The sequence below is a fragment of the Lepisma saccharinum genome, chromosome 4, assembly GCF_977018435.1.
Source record: "Lepisma saccharinum chromosome 4, izLepSacc3.1, whole genome shotgun sequence".
NCBI lineage: Eukaryota > Metazoa > Arthropoda > Insecta > Zygentoma > Lepismatidae > Lepisma > Lepisma saccharinum.
The window spans coordinates 41,843,838-41,858,521 of NC_139232.1; the positions used below are offsets into that span (position 1 = coordinate 41,843,838).

Below are 14,684 nucleotides of genomic sequence, written 5' to 3' on the forward strand. Positions count from 1 at the left end.
GAGAGAGCACGTCACCTATATTGTGTCCATGTTTACTTCAATTTAGAGTTTTAAATTGAAATGCACGGAGCGATTAGATATGTTCGATGACAGAATTCGAAAACAAACAAATAAGCGCACCTACATCCAATCATCTCCTATGGGTGACTTATTCCTTACCAAATGTTTGAAGTGAGAAGTTCGTGGTTCAGAATACCTTGTTTTCCTCAAGTGTGAAATGTAAGCCATAGCAACCAGTAAGAGCAAATGCAATCTCTTCTCGACGGATGCCGGTACCTTGCTGAATAATAAATTGGGAACGGTATATGTTCAAAGTGTGTGAATGGATCTATTGACGTCAGTTAAAGCCACCTAGATGGTCTCTAAGAAGATGTTAAAGTCTACTGTGAGATGGCAGTAATATAGGTGATCTTTCCACAGAGAGGATAACAGTATACTGAAACCTACAAACGCCTGCAAACCTTTCCGGGAAAATATGGTGATATTGGCGACGCATTTCATTGCCTGAAGACTCTCTCCTATGTAACTAACTTAGATTGAAAGATATTAACCTTATCTGACGGTGTTGTTGTCTATTGAAAACAGACATTACTTGAATTCTAACCAAATTAGTGCTAAAATAAAGAACATGTTAAGGAAACCTTTAAACTATCAACATTTTTTTATACTCCACATTGCCAAGTCCAAGTCTCGAAAAAAGTGTGAAGGAACGTTTGAGCTCAATCCACTGCCATACAGATAGTGTGAGCTCGATCCACGGTCGATTCAATGTCATGCAGGTAGAATGCGCTTTTTCCATCCAGAGCAAGACACTTCACCTGCTTGGCTAAGAATGGTAAAGAATGTTTTCTCGAGGCGGGTTAATTTAACAGAGAGATTGCCAAACTCCTCAATCTATGAAGCTACTTTCCAAGTTTGATAATATATGGCGGGTTACCATTGGTGGATTGAGTTATCTCATAATTTATTGGTTCATAAAAACTTTAAAAAGTGATAAAATTATTCTCTTTAAGACAGACGGATGGAGCAATAGAAAGTTATGTCGCGTTAAACTTATATCTGTTTGAGATATCGACAAATTACTTTAGATTGATTGTTGTCTCTCGCGGCCAGACAAGCCCAACGATTGTGTTGCCTTGAGCTACTATGTGCTAAGTCTATCGGTACACCGAAATTTATCTATATAGCTCTGTTAGTTGCTGAGATACCAACAGATGACACAGAAGAAAGTCGGTATCGGAAAATAAGGGTACATTTTTTTATTCAGATTTCGTTACTAGTACCTTAAAATTTGTTATTTTCATCGGTATCTAGTGTTGACTAGCAAGTAAAATTAGATGGTCGACATAAGAAAAGTATATTACAGAGACGGGATATTCTCGTTGGTTTGGAATGCAGACCTTACAAATTCCATTAATTGCCTTATCCGGTTAAAAGCCTGACAGCTGGATCTGAAATGACAGGTATTGGAATTGTATATCTAAGAAACCGAACCGACCTGAGAATATCAAAATGAAAATTCGACCAGTTTCTGATTTGAATTCAGTGTGGCGAGATCGCTAGGATGAACACAAGTGTGTACTTGGGGGATGAGCATGGTCTATTGGATATTATGCAACTCTTGTTACATCCTTTCTTTACAGTATTTTTCCACACGCAGATCCCGATAAGGAAGCGGCAATTAAGGAAAGAAGACTAACTAACTAACTAACTAACTCCCTAGCCTTCTTAAACCCGAAGGTTCATGGCTGCAGCAACACAGGCCTTCCATCTTTCCCTATCTTGAGCAAGTTCTATATACTCTTTTCCATCCCTACCGATTTCCCTTAGGTCCATCTCAATGTTGTCCCTCCATCTTCGTCTTGGCCTTCCTACAGGGAAGAAGGAAACACTAATTATCGTCTATATCAAGATTTAATTGCGCGTGAAACTAGTGATGATTCTAGCGTTACCAACCTTAACTGGAATATATTCCAGCCATTTTTCGACTCACAGATAGGACACTGATCCCAAGACGAGTTTGTCTGAGTTCGGCCGGTGCGAAATGGGTCGATTTCACTGCAGGGCCTATAGAAGTAATACACATCAGGCCAGCAAGTGGGACCCTGGAAACAGATAAGTATCCTTCTTCAATGTGCTCACCCTCTCACTCTTCCTTACCTCTCCTCTAAAGTGTATTGTAAGTAGGGTACTATTGTAGTAACAACGTGAGTAGCAAATAGTGTAATTGTAATTATGCTCTATCTCTAACTCGCCGTCTATTGGTCAACTTGACCTACCCTCTGGGACAGAGGGTAAATTCCGGTACGGTACAGTTGGTTAAATCTCCAGGAAACCTCTCTGGGACGAATAACACGAGATCGTAACCCTAGCGTATTGGATTATTATTGTTGTTGGTATTGCTTCCCTAAATATTGATCTGTCTGCCCATCGCCTATGGCAAGATGCACTCGGCACCCAAATTTTCCTCAAGATTTCTACCATCACCTGTGGCGTATATACAAGCATTCAAGAGCCTTTTAAATTATCTCTACGGGCAGCTTGCGACGATTGACAATCACTTGGATTGGAGCTTGAGCTTTCAGGACTGAACTCAGAGAGAGAGAGAGTGTAAAGAAAGAGAGAAAGAGGAATTAAAGATACATCCACACACCCACACCTTCCCCCATAAATATATATATATATATATATATATATATATATATATATATATATATATATATAAAGAGAAAGACGCAGAGAGATTAAAGAAAGAGAAAGAGAGAAAAATATAGAATGCATTCTTCTCAAATTACACCGGATGTTACGGCTGTTTAGTATCCCCTGAGCATGAATATGACTGGTTGCATAATCGCTATTTTTTTTATATGGCCAACTTTGTCCGTCGGATACTGTTCCAAACAGAGCCTTTAAAACTTAACGAGCTCGTAAACTTCAATGTAGCTTTTTTAAGGAACTGTAAAAATTGATTTCAGCTCTCTTTTCTTTATGTGCCTCATGGGATGACAAATGTGTTTTTCCAAATAGCCAACGTAAGTGGCTGTGAAGTTAAGTTTTACAATACAGAAGCAGGGAGCTATTAACATTTGCACATAGCTCATTTGGTAGAAATTATGAGCGCATATGCTTATTTCGTTCAAGATATTGCAGGCACCATCAAATCATCTTTATGACCTTCAATAATTTTTTGATGATGAAATAATTCGTGGAATTATGATTTGGTCATATATTTTCTCAATATAACTTCAAATGGGCTATTCGTTATTGCTGTAGAGTTACACTTCTGTCCTTGCAAGAGTTTATTTTCTGGACTGAAGGTGTACTTAAGTTTTAGATACCGTAATTGAATTTTCAATGTACCTTCTGTTGTCTTCTTTTTCCGCTCCTTTCTCAGTGCTACTGGCGAGTACCTTTCCTGGGTTGTCTCCTTATACACACACATGTTCATGGACGTCAGCAGGGTTTTTTTTCCCAGGGAAAGGTAAGCCAGGTATTTATGCAGGGGGATAAAAGGAGGCATATTTTCCCCCAATATAGTGATGCCTTTTCAAAAAACACAGCTTCAGTGTGAAATTATCATGGTCATTCAACACTCGTATAATAAATAACATGTAAATTACTGTGACTGAAATGAGATTATGTGTGAAATATATATTTCTTTAGGTGGACCCTCATTTTCCGGGTGGGAAGGGGCGTGGCCACCTCTCTCCCCCACTTCCGGTCGTCCATTCTTGATTTGTGTTGTTTATGTTGCCTTGGAGATTGCGCGACAACAATAAAATGGAATTAACTCGTGAACATTTTCGTGCGATGATTTTTTACGATTTTCGACGTGGATTATCAAGACAAGAGTGCATCGATCAACTTACTTCCACATTTGGCGATGAAGCCCCATCCTTTGCCACTGTGAAACGCTGGTATAACGAATTTAATCGTGGCCGCCATTCGCTCACCGACGAGATTCGCGAAGGTCGTCCAAAATCAGTTGTTGTTCAAGAAAACATTGATGCTGTGCAAAACCTAATACTGCAAGATCGTCATGTGACATACTGTGAGATTGAGGCAACCATAGGCATTAGTTCCACCAGCATATATAAAATATTACATGATCATTTAGCTGTGAGAAAGGTATGTTCTCGTTGGATCCCACACAATTTGACAAAAACTGAAAAAGACGCTCGCAGAAATTGGTGCAAACAAATGCTCAATAAATACAATCGTGGTGCTTCAAAAGACGTATATAAGATTGTAACAGGTGACGAATCATGGATATATGCATATGAGCCGGAACGTAAACAGCAGTCGACTGTATGGGTGTTTCAAGATGAACCCAATCCAACAAAAGTTGTTCGCGCTCGAAGCACATCGAAACAAATGGTCGCCTGTTTTTTCGGGAAAACTGGTCATGTGGTAACTGTGCCTTTAGAGGAAAGTAGAACGGTCAACTCTGAATGGTACACAACAATTTGTTTGCCAGAGGTCTTCGGTCAAATACGGAAAACAAACAAACGCCGTCGGATCATTCTTCATCAAGACAATGTCAGCTGTCACACATCTCGTCTAACAACCGACTTTATGAACAGTCAAAAAATCGAATTGATGGGTCATCCGCCGTACAGTCCTGATTTGGCACCCAATGACTTCTTCTTGTTTCCGAATGTCAAGAATAAATTGCGTGGACAACGATTTTCGTCGGCGGAAGATGCCGTTGATGCGTTCAAAAACCATATTATGGAGGTGTCTCAAGAATATTGGAAAAACTGCTTTGACAAATGGTTCGAACGAATGCAAAAGTGTATTGACCATAAAGGAGAATACTTCGAAAAACAATAAAGCAGTTTTCAATGCCAAATTCCTGTTTTTTCATTGTTAGGCTCAAAATATAAATAGTGACCCTCGTGTTATTTCCATTGTATGTCCCTTGATTTCATAAATCTAATGAAATCTGGAAATGTACTAAGACTCAGATAGCTCAAAATTATTTAACCTCACCCACGCAGACGTTTCCTCAGGTTTTGTACGCACAGGATTTCCTTGACGAAAATTATTAATTTAATTTCCTCTTTCGATAGTAAACAAACTCAAATGTTACTTTCAACTCGCGCGAAGCCTCAGAAGATGATGTTTGCAGAGAGGTATGTTGCAGTATCGATGTGCGTGGGTTGCTTGTTATAATCTTTAATCTCACCAGAAGCCTTGTGCATTGAAGGGCTTAAGTTGCAATTAACCCAGCTTCTTACAACAGCCCCAGGCCCTTTGGAGAGCAAGCCCAAAGGAACACTGTTCCCTTACCTCCTTTAAATGTAATTGGAGAAATTTCCTGTTCTTGCAGATTAGCATTTTCTAGCCGTAATCTAAATCTGATTGCAATAACCGTGATGTGGTCGAATCATACTTCTCTCTACTTCGACGAGATAAAAATTAAGATGCATTGAACTTCTCAATAAAAAAGAGAAAATGATAGCATACCTTATTTGATGTGTGGATATTTTATTAGTCTTTCGTTTTATTGAGTAATGCAGCTGAAATATGAGGGTGAGTGCATATAGTTACTTTCTTTATTAGATTCTTACTATCAGCTAAGACATGAAAATAGCAATTTTTTGCCTACTGTTGAATTATGGGACACAAACTAAAATAGAGAGGAATGCGTTTGTTTCTTAATGATAATAGGGTGTAAGGGATGGCCTTTGTTTGGAAGGCACTCAATCCCAACCTCTCATCCACGCACTACACCTTGAAAGCAAAACATTTCTAGGCTAACGAGGCTTTGGTCTCTGGGTCCACAGTACCGATAACCTTGAGTGGAGTTGTGTGTTTTTCTTTATCTGTAAACAGAGATTTGTAGTCCTCAGATATGTCAGTTAGTCCTGATAAGGAAGACAAGTTGTAATAAAGAGACTTTACAATTCCAGAGTCCTGTCGCTTATTTTGTTTCTATAAGGCCAGGGTTCCCACAGGCGGAGGGAAGGGAATAATGGCGTGGACTACGCCATCACAATTGTTGTGGGGTATCTTAGAATAGTGTAAAATTCAACATGTATATATTTTTCTAAAATATATATTTAAGAATAGTTTTCACCTTGACACCATGCTGCAATAAGTGCAATGAAGCGGGGGAGAGGGGGGTTAATCAGAATATGTAATACATTTCTTTAACAATTGGTTTACATTAGCTGATTCCAAGGAACTTTTGCTACTACTCCGTTAGGTGAAGAAAAGGAACAATTTAGGGGGTGAACAGGTCAAGTAAAGAATAGAATAATAGAATAAAAGTAGACACGTCGTAATTAAATACTTTATGGGTATGATGAACGATCTTGGGGAGGACGCGCCATTGCAGAAAGGGGTGGGGTTATACTCTCTTCTACTGTAATGGACTTAACCCATAAGAATTTTTGGTTCACATTAACCTAAGCTTGACACACCCATAACTTCAATTTCAGAGACCCAATCAATCTTAATGATAGTGCATGTGAAAGGCAAAGGCAAATTATTATGTTGCTTGTAACAGACAAGTTATTAACGTCTTCCGCAACAACCTGCAATTGTCCTGTTTTATCTTCCTGAACTGTAGGAAGTAGCCATGTTATTCTGGTTACTTCAGCGTGAAATATATACGTATATATATTTTCAGATACTGTTTTAAAGCTCATATGTATCACTTTTGTTTATGGCCTTATCATGCCATGGACCATGTCGGGATTGTTAAACGTAGTTACATAAACAAATTCCTGTGATTGCCATGTTACAACATTTTTATGGGCATTATCATGTGCATTGATGTACAAGGGTAAGTCAGTAAGTAGGTCACACACGTTTAATTAAAAGAAAATATTAAATGAAAAACTGACTTGAAAACAGCTTTTTAAACATAATCTTCACCAACATTGATACACTAACCCCATCGCATTATCAGTCATCAAAATCCACTTCATAAATGTCTTTGGGCTGCTATCCTAGCCACAGTCGTACCTCACGTTCAACATCATCATTCGCGAAACGTGTGACCGTTCTTACGAGAATTTATCAATCCCGTTGTACACCGCTTTACGCGATAATCACTTCTCACCGTAAACAGGAAGCATTTCCTTACGAATATCCTTTGCAGGAAGTTTTATTGCCAACAACAAACACACAACAGCACGCTTCCGTACACTCGTCGAGCAAGGTTGCAATTTTTAAACCGAGCTGACGTCTGCTATCTAATCATCAAGCTGGGCTGTGCTGCCACCTAATGATACCTTTAGAAACTAGTCACTATTATTTTCAACTATCTCACATCAGTTTGTAGCCTATTTACTAACTTCCCCTCGTATATTTAAATTTATAATCCAAACATAAAAATACTGGCTAAAAATAATTAATTTATAATTTCGTGAAATTTATTCGATTAGCAGTAATAATATGAAACACAGAAAAGAATGCTTGGATTGCACACATGGCTTAGTACGCTCTGAAAAATACATATCGGATAATCCTTTGCTCATTAAACTCAATTGAAAGATTTGCATCAATGCAGACGAAAAATAAACAAAACAGAACAATGGCAGTTCTCATTCCTCTTGTTGCGACACAACAATAACGAACTGACGAAATCAGAACTATCACTCTGGTGATCTTGAAACAGTGTTCAGTCGCCAAAAAGTTATTTATTGCTTGATAGAAACTTGTAGTACGTGTGTTGTTTGAAGCTGTCTTAATGTCACTCGTACAAGAAGTATTTGTGATAACTCTGGCTGTCTCTCTCGGATGATAGATGAGAAGTTGAGTTATTTACGAGCGACGAGTACGTGAAAGTTCCTAAACTATTCCCTTGGGATCACGTTGCATTCTTAAAGAACATACGACCTTTCTCTAGTCATTAAGTTTTGATTACATATTTGTTTGACGCAACCTATTCTTTTCAGATTGATTAGCACAGTACGAAAGTTGGAGCGCAGTTTAACAAACTGCAGGTGATCAAGTCTTATCCTTAATGGTATGCAAGGCCGCATATATTTAGTGTAATTTGGGTTGCATTTAAATAGGGGTTCAGATTTAGGGTGCTTCATTCGTTCTTTCATGTAGACAGTCCCCCACTATTGTTACCGGCCCCCGTGGCGGTGTGGTTAGCACATCTCGATACAGCGCCACGGCCTGGGCATGACGTTTTGTGACTGTGAGTGTCCATTCATCAATTCTATCATATCATTATGTGCCAAAAGGGGCAGAAAGAGAGAAGTAAAATAAAGCAAATCAATCAATCTATCAAGTCCCCACCATTGTTGATTTTCAGCACAAATAGTGCCAAAACTTGTGTACAACGGGAAATCGGAGATATTGACAAATCAAATTTTGGAATCAGACCCCCACCCCCTTCCTCAACTTGCAACTTTTCGAAATAACAAAATGTTGTCAGACGTTTGTGTACGAGTATTGCAACGACTCAAAAGTTTTGTTGTTTATTTGTTTAATTGATATATGTACATGTTAGTTTTACCCAATGTTATTTGTTCATTGTCAAAGAAGATTTCAAGTGTTATCACACGTGTAAGAGGGCCTGTGTGGTCATATGATAATTTTCTGTGCGAGTTTGGCAAATCCGCAAAAATAAGCGAGTTGGTAACGATGGGAAAATTTAGAGATTTTCTTTCTTTCTTGCGGTTTGATTATAAAACAAATTATAAAAGATGACTTTAATGTAATAAAAGATGACTTCAATGTAAGTCTAAGTTTGTGATTTTTCAAGGCATTATGTGAGTAATCTTGTGACTTTTTCTTGTTTCTAATCTGCTGCAAAGAGCAGAGTTGAAATTTAAGTGAAAGAAATTTTTGCTCGCTTTGGGATTTACGTTGTTGAATTCCTTATAAAATAAGCTTTCCAACGATATATGACACGTATTCCTTAGGAAAAGGACGTAAACTAGAGCCTTACCTTTTATTGAAAAAAAAAACCCGCTAACACGTCATCTTGTCAAACTTCCGCGTGGTTGCTACACTGTGAGGGGGTTACATAACCAAACGCACGGAACATTTGATTCACGTAGTCGACGGTAATGGCGGCATGAGCTATCGCTCAACGGAGATGCATGATTGACGAAAAATACCTTATTTACAGGCAAAATACGTAGCACGATTATAAAAAAATATATCTCCGGCTTCAGAAAGTCCTCAAGAACACAATTCCGTAAGTACTTTCTCGTCTTTTCTCCTGTAAATTTTAAGAAATCCGTCTCCGACTTATACTACTGTTACCGATATTAAAACAAACTGTTACTTAAACCCAGGAAGACCCTGAGTGTAAAAGAGTTTTCGTACTCCTAGCCGGGGACGTAGCAATATGCACACAAAACGTTCGTTTGTTCAGAATAGAATTCGTACTATTCACATACTCTACCGGAAATATCATGATACCATACACGTGCGCGCCTTCCTCCGTGGCGGAGTGGTTAGCACAACGCGATGCGACGTCAAGGCTCCCGGATTCATCTCTCGGCCTTTGCATGGGTGATATATGTGAGTGTCCCTTCATCAATTTCATCATGTTATCACTCATCATCATCATTACGATTATCCAAATATAACAAAAAGGCGTATAAGTTTAATAAATCAAATCAAATCATAAACGTTCGCATGGATGACGTTAGTTGTACCATGACACCACCAATTATAGGCGCTTTTCTTAGGATGAGAAATGCCTGTGTGCTATTTGAATTCAACCACTCGAATGTTCAACTATTATTATGCTCTTGCAAGTTTATCTAACGTGTATTTTTGTATTTTTCTGTAAGCCACCACAGTAGTTGTTACAGAGGGATGGTAGGGACGTGAAACAAGCAAGAACGAGCAAAAAATGGAACACAAAGCACATCCGTAGTTTTAGTAGCAAGTGATATTCTGCTCCTTTAATATTGTCAGTTTGCGAAGTCGATTGGATATTTTTTTTTGCTCACATTCCTCGCGAAACAGCCGTTTCTATACCTAAACCTAAAATCAGATGTTGTATACGATTTGTTCAGTATTCGCAAAGTTACTTATTTTTAAGTAAATGAGTTGTCACACGCATTTTGGCCCTTATCTACCTCATCCTGTGTTGCGTTAGCATAGTCCAAAATTTCCAAAGAATTCGGCAAGTCACCCGTAGTTGGGTTCCAATGTAGCTAAAACCAGCCCCCACGAAGTTTGGAAACGAGCTACATTTTCCGGCCATGGCCTACGTGTGTTTTCATTTTTTCCCATACAGACTACGCGCCTAGAATGTAGAAAAATACGGAGGTAGGATTTAGACACCCACCAAAAGAGACTTCTAAATTTCATCGTTTTCCGTTTGTATATAAACAAAACTTTTAAAAGATCCACACGCCTTTGGCACTAATGGCTTCCGAATCTATGATTGTAAGGGGATTGTTTAAATGAACGTGTGGTTTACTACAACTTTTTTACACGCTTACAATACTTACCATTATAAGACAAGTATTCATTTGCTGTTGGAGATTTTTAATATTTAAATTTAAGATGTGGGTCATAGCTCGCTACTATCCTTCCAGCTTAGCTCTCTGCTGGCCGGCACGGTACAATTTTTTGTGTAGGTTGAAAAATTAATTATCCATCTCCCAGTTTTATTAGTGTTTTGTTTACTGTTCAAACATCCATCTAGAAATCTGTGCCTCTGTTACCCAGAGTGTGTTTTAAGAACAAATACTGCCAGCTTCGAGCAATGTAATCCGTTATTCTTGTCCACGAGTAGGCTAATGGACGACGCTACGAGCTCTCGAAAATCTGGATTTTATCCTGAATATATATGAAACTACTGAACAGAAGCTCACAATTACAACTAATGGCTTGATTATGCAATTAATGTAGCAAAATAGGACTTTTCTATAAATAATCCGATTTGCTCATGGGGCACCCCTGGAATATGACATTAATAAAAAGACTCGTCAGCTAAAATATAGCTTTCCACGGCATTATGCAGACAAGTTACGAACTGGCCACATAACGTATTGCAGTACATGTGGATGTTTAGTATGTTTCAACAGCATCATCATTTAACAAAAAGCTTATACCAGGAAAGAAAACGGCAGACCTTGCAGCAGTCGTATATTTTCATAAAATAAATGATAGTCTGCACTTATAAACTGAGTAAACACAAGGGCCATGTTAAACTTCAATCGTGTAATAAACATCTGTAGTATGACATTATCAAAAGTAAGTGAACACTCCAAAGACAAAAGGAATTGTCTAGGTATCAACCCTAGCAGCCTAAAGGGGCTCGAACAAAATTTAAAAACTCAATTGAAATATGTATTTTTTTTTACCATTGGGCATTTGTCTGGTGAATGCCTTCCCCTGAAGCTTTTCTTGATCGCCACTGAGACCAAAAGTCTTGGTCTTGTATCTCTAGTGCAAAGGATTGTCTAGTTTCTGGTATCAGCTAGATACAATCCCTGAGAAATATACAAGTGAGATTAACATAGAGATAGCAGGTCAAAAAGCAAATTAGGAGAAATATTTATATAATGAAAGTGGTAAAGAGTAGTGGGAGAGCTAACACAAAAAGAGAAAGAATGTTAGAAATCAATAAAGAAAAGATCAGAAAGGGAAAGGTAAACAGGGACACGGAGAAAAGAGAAGGAAATACAAAGAAATCGGGACTGATAAAGATAGATAGATAGGTAGAGAGAGACAGAGAGAAAAAGAGAGTGAGCGGAAATAAGCCGCTCGATTCAGAGAGGCTTGTCCTGAAGATACTAGTGTTGCAAGTGATGAAGAGATGAAATATGACAAAATATGCTCAAAGAACACCTAGGCGATATTAGGGACTACTCGAATGAAGACTACAAAGGAGACATGTAAAATATATTAGTTAATACGTATAATACACTACCAGTAATGCATCAATCGTTTTTTGCATTTATGTGGAAATAAGGGAAAATTAACTGCAATGAACAAAGTTTTTGAAGTTTGTTAATGAAATGGTTTTTCGTTTTATGGAGCGGGGCTGAAGTGCAGCTCTGATGTTTAGCTTATTGAAACCGTCCGCCAGCAAAAGCTTTTCTGCGCAAAAGTGTATTAAAAAAACAAGAAACGAATCACTCACCACGAAAAAGCTATAGTACTGACGAGAGCAGAAACTCAAAGAGAATCCGGTGGACCGATTATAACAATGTCCAGTGACACACACACACACACACACACATACAAACAAATGCCACAGGAAAGCGCAAACAAAACTCAGCCAACTTGGCCTGAGTGGGTTGGAAACCCACAAAAGCATAAATAAGGGCGGGAGTTGTTTCTGGTAAACTGTCGTAAAAATTGTTTTACTGTTTCTCTTTATTTGTCCCCCTTGCGTTATTATCTCCGGCGCTTTTGCTGTGTTGCTGCTTTTCCATTTCGGAAGGCGGTTTATTGCGCACTTTCCCCTCCCTTTCTATCTGTGTCAGCTTTCCTCTCCCCCTTCGAGCCCTCCTCTCTCTATCTTGGTAGCTAGGTCTATTGCATTCTCACGACATTTCTACCCTAATCTCTCCCTCTTTTTCATTCGCCATCTCTCTCTCTCTCACTTTTATCGTCTCTCGCTCTCTCTCTCTCTTCCCTCTTTCCTCCCTCTCTTTCTCTCCATATCTATCTATGACTTTATATCCGTATTCTTTCTCTTTGTATCTCTCCTCCTTTCTCTCTATTTCTCCTCTCCCACTATATCCACATTTATACCTCTGCCCTTTGTTTCTTTTATCATCCATTTCTTTCTCTCTTTTCCTCGCACGACATCTCTCTTCTCTCTCTCCCTCTCTCTCTCTCTCTCTCTCTCTCTCTCTCTCTCTCTCTCTCTCTCTCTGGAATCCGTGGCGGAATGGTTAGCATAGCACCCTGGAGACCAGTGGTCCCGGATTCGAATCCCTGCCTGGGCATGAATGTTCTTCGTGAGTGTCCCTTCATCTGTTTCATCATATCATCACTCATACTCATGTTCGAGATTAGCCAAAAGTGGCACAAATGCAATGTAAAATGAACCAAATCAATCAATCAACCTCTCTCTTACTTCCGGACTATATCTCTAATATATTTTCCTAGTATTTCTCAGGCCTCTTTTCTCTCTATTGCTCTCTCTCTCATTCTCTCTCACACTCTTATTCCATCCTTGCTCCCATTCTTTTCTAATCTCTCTCTCATTTATTTTCTCTACAATTTTTTCCCATCTATCTCAGTGCATATCTCTCTCTCCTTTCTTTTCTTATTACCTTCCCTCTCTCACTTTCTCTCTCTCTTTCTATCTGTGGACACACACACACACGCGCGCGCGCGCACACACACACATACACACACAGGCACAAAGGTGATATTTGACGGGAGTGAGGATTAATTCCCTCTCTGGTTACTACATTCTCCCATTGGGTGCTAATTTCTGTCTTTTTGGATCATTTTTTGACATTTGAGACATTTATAAAATTTTATAATGTCCCAATGGTCCAAGAGTATTTTCTGGAATTTCCTTCCACCGGAAGTGTTTCAAATAACACACTACACCGTATATCTCTATCTCTCTTCAAACATCTATCTTCGTCCGTTCCTTTCTGCCCTCCACCCCTTCACCCCTTCCCGGTGCCTATCTTTATTCGGCAAGCTTCCACTGTAAACACTCCCAGAAGTTTCATAGTCCATGAAAGTGTCCGAGAGAGAATTAGGCAGCGAGGAAAAAGGACGTTTTGGTTCAACGATCGTGAGATCAAGTTTTCTATATGAGTTAATTCTCCGAGTGACTGTCGACCTACTAACTCGAACGAACGTTTATGCCTTTGTTACGTGACACCCCAATTAACTGCCAGCTGGATGACAACAAAAACTACGAGGAAAAAAAGTTGCCGGGTTGAGAACCTTTGGTTTCGATTCTCTCAGACCCAGTTCGATAGCTGCTTTCTTCAAGCTTGATCTTATGCACAGAAAGGATAATCTGAACTGGATAAGTTTAAAGCGGACCCGGATCACTTGAATGACCCCTCACTTTATATCCAATACAGGAACAATGTATTACGAAACGACAGTACTAACCACCAGTGGCGCTAATTTATGTGAGCGTGTGGTGCTCGAGCACATCCAATATTTTGACAGGGGAGGAGTTACAGTTTCTCACCAGTTGTGCATTTATTTCAATATCGTCCGAATGCGCACTGCTACTAAAAGAAAAACTGGGCGTATGCAAGATATGGATTTCTCCTCATGTTGCAAATGGAAGCGTTTCTTTATGTTGATTATTAAGCTAGACGCGATGTTTGAAAAATATAATGAATAAGAATTTTAGGAATCCCATGTATTCCTAGTGGGAATCAACTTCTACTTCAAATTACGGCTAATGAAATGGAAGTTTCTACTTTTCCGCTTGTAAAACACATCTTCAAACTGATCTCTTTCCGTTGATATATTTTTTTTATGACATTGGAAGTTTGATATTCCCAAGAGAACAAATCAAATAATACTCCCATAAGCGCAATGCATTTCTCCTTGCCTCCCACGGCCATCCTAGCAGTGTTGCCAAACTTGATGCTCATAAATGAGCTAAGGTTTACCTTAAATGGAGTTAAAACTTACTTTCAAGGAGATAGATTTACGAAGGCTGGATAAAGTTCCTCCTAACATAGTTTTAATTGTCAAAGGGGTGAGGGCGCTGATAACTTTAAAGTGATGACAATTTATTCTTACTT

At 38.9% G+C, this 14,684-nt stretch overlaps 1 protein-coding gene across 1 annotated transcript in view; it reads right to left on the reverse strand.

Moving 5' to 3' along the window:
- The window catches only part of LOC145987134 (5-hydroxytryptamine receptor-like), a 488,137-nt gene that overhangs the window by 144,882 nt on the left and 328,571 nt on the right, over positions 1-14,684 (reverse strand). The gene's annotated exons all lie outside the window — the stretch shown is intronic.